Source organism: Astatotilapia calliptera, chromosome 15 (assembly GCF_900246225.1).
Source record: "Astatotilapia calliptera chromosome 15, fAstCal1.2, whole genome shotgun sequence".
Lineage (NCBI taxonomy): Eukaryota > Metazoa > Chordata > Actinopteri > Cichliformes > Cichlidae > Astatotilapia > Astatotilapia calliptera.
This window is the reverse complement of record NC_039316.1, coordinates 14,170,780-14,174,219: the sequence shown is the minus strand read 5'-3', so window position 1 is coordinate 14,174,219 and position 3,440 is coordinate 14,170,780.

Here is a 3,440-nt window from a genome sequence, read left to right as displayed (position 1 = left end):
TCTAAAAGAGAAACACACATACACACTCACTCCCACCATCCACCTGTCGTTACCAGCTGGCAGATACACCTGGCTCATGGAAACAGCCAAAAAAAGGGGGGGACGTTACCATAGCAACCATATGGTGTTGGCTTGGTGCAATGTAGGGATTGTCATGGTAACAGTAGACTAGACAAGTGGGCAGTGCCAGTCCTATAGACCATACAGACACAAACACACACACACACTGCTGGTCCATTAAGACTCCATACTGGAGTTATTTCACTCATAAGCACATCTCTTAAAAGTAATCCTTTTATTTCACATCTATCTGTAGCCAGATAATAGACACAAGAGTTTCCTGCACATGTTTTTATTAAAATAATCAAAATAGATGACAGTAAAAATGAGAGCATCTACCAGTGATGATGCAAATTATCATTTTAAATCAAGTTCACTGCTTTTTAGCTTTTAGCAGAGCCAGTCTCTGGTTGAGAACACCGCCAAATGTGTGTGCTTTGGCTGAATCTGTGAGCAATGGGAGGAAAAAAAATGACTGGAGCTGAAGTGTGGACTAACCCCTACTCCCTTGTGGCTGAGTGGACAGGCTAACAGAAATGTGAAAAGTGCACGTGAATAGGCCAAGTTATTAGAGCTGCTTAGAAGTCAGAACATTTTTCACAACAGCATATAAAAAACGGGTTCAAACAAAAAAGTAGGGAAAATTGTAGCTTTTCAGAAAGCTACTTATACGACTTGATCAACAACAATATCACAAGGACTTTATGTTCGAAGTTAAATTTAACGTTCTTGGCTGTGTCTTTTGTCATATGGCTTTTGTAGGCATGGACATAAATTGGCAGAGAGATGCAGAATATAAATATGGAAGAAAACATTCAGATGCTTCCAACAAGGCCTCCATAATGTGGACTGACTTTCTGGCTAAACTTCAGAGTTAGATCATCTACAGCTGGTCAAATAATATCAAGCTTATTTGTGTCTGTTACAGGAAATCATTTCCTATCCCATCTTCTGCACAGTATAAACAAATCAAATGTGCAGATTTACAGTAAATGCATGGAATATTATAAAACACATATGGGCTCCATGGGGAAATAATAGCACCAAATTTAGCACACAGATTGTCATCGCATGTGCACAAGAGGTTCTTTGATTAATTATTTCCCATGTCTGTTAATTTGTGCACGTGAGATGCATGTATATATTCACAAAGCAGCACAGCGTACCAGACTTTTACCCTGAAGCCAGATTGCAAACTACAGGGGAGCAGGAGGGCCCAAGTGTCCCTGAAAAAATGATGTGTGATATTTTAGGAAGTATCCAAAATACTGACAGTATAATGCTTTTCACACATGCACCAAATTAGTAACGTGGTAAAAAATCAGGGCCAGTTAAGCCCATCTAAAAAAAACCAAAAAAAACATTAACACAAATTTTATCATGTGGACTCAATTTTGTGGGCTCAGAATATGTTTTTCCCCTCTACAATGACTGATGAGCTCCATAGTTTAGTTCCCAGGAAACACATATAAACTGCACACTGCATCAGCTTAACGGGAGAATATCACCCCCAGCAAAGATGACAGAGATTAATTCTGTGTAACCACATTCTGGTTTAAAGCTACAAAAGTACTGCCCTTTGAAAATATTCTGTTTGCTCCATGTAGCAAATCAAAACCACGGATTGTAGTGTTTAAAAAAAACAATAGTAATATTTTATAGTCTTCTTTTGACAGTGTGCTGGTTCATGCTGCATACAGACCAAGTTCCATTCAGCTAGCTGCTGAACAACTCTGCAATATCTGTCCACTCCAGTGAACACAATAACCTGTGTTACCACGTGCTGAATGATGAGCTGAAAAACTGGCTTTCAGCTATGTTTCCAAGTCAGTGTGTGTGTGTGTGTGTGTGTGTGTGTGTGTGTGTGTGTGTGTGTGTGTGTGTGTGTGTGTGTGTGTGTGTGTAGGACAAGTGTGGAGTATTCAAAAGTGCATAGCTGTATGCATGCGTGTTTACACACTCCCACACCAGGTTGCATACCTCAGACCTGAGTATGCATAAATGAAATAAAGCACACAAACTTTCTTCCACTATCTGTCTTTTCTCAAACACAAACACACACAGCAGTTTCCTACCGCAGCTGCGACCTTGAGACTGAACACGATCATGCCTATCTCTTGCACACAGACCCCCGAATGGTCTAACTCTGGGTATGTGTGTGTGCACATGGAGCGCTGCCAACCCTGTCTACCTCAACAACAACAACAACAACAAAACATCCTCTCTACACTTCCTCTGCTCTACCGTCTTCTCCTGGACATCATTTTGACAATGCAAGTTGCCTTTACTACCATTTTCCAACACTCTCAACTGTCTTCATCACTTCACAAGTTTTGAAAAGCCTGGAGATAAACTGCTGTGTGTTAACAAATCTTCTCTCCCATGACAAGACAGCAAGCTCTATCCGCTGATGAAACCACACGATATGGTTGAAAGCTCTACCATACTGGCACAGTTTGGAATGGAAAGTGTCCCAAATTTCAAATCCTATTAATCAGAACTACATAGTATCCTGAAAGGCTTACAGGATGTGTGGATTTCTCAATAAGACTCGGACTTATCAAAACTGACTTGAGGCCTGCAAAACACCTGCTATCACTTTTTGAAACCCACTATAGAGATCATGCTAAGTTCAATCCCTTAAAAAGGTATGTTCAAAAGTGTCTTTGATGTGGATGTGCAAATACCTCTGTGCTTTCTTACAAGTGACTGAATATGAATTATGAAGAGCTAATTTCCTCAAATTCTGTATGAGAGAAAAACGTTTTTTCAAAGGCAAACTGCTGAGAAGTGATGCTGTCTTCAAGCGAGTCCAACAGACAATTTTTTCAGTCATTTTTTTAAAGGGAAGTTTAAGCAGTGGTGTTTTATCTATCTATTTAAATTTGATGAAATCATTTTGTTTAATTATTCTCTTTCTTCTGTTTATTGTACTTTCCAGGACCCTGACTAGGGTATTCTTGACAGGTTCCTTATATTCATATTTCTAATTTTTATTGTATTCTCATGTAAGGTAGGAGGTTTTGCCATGTGTTTCCGAACACAAGTGAGGCATGATTTACAATGCACAATCAGTGGTGAATCTCCCTGCCTTCCTCTTTCACAGCTGTACAACTACAAAGAGGTTTAAAGACATTAAGAATCTTCCTCATTTGATTGGGTTATTTTTTTTTTTCTTTGCCTGTGTGTGTGTCATTTTTTAATAATAAAAAGGGGGGGAGGGTCAAAAAGGGTTAAAAGAATACCCATAAATGTTCCAATATGGTGACTAAGGTGAATTTGCCCTTTCCGCCATGCACATTCTTAACAACTTCGCCAAACAGCTTTGTTAAAACCTGTGCAAATGACTTTTTTAAACCAACAGTTAACCAGACAACTAA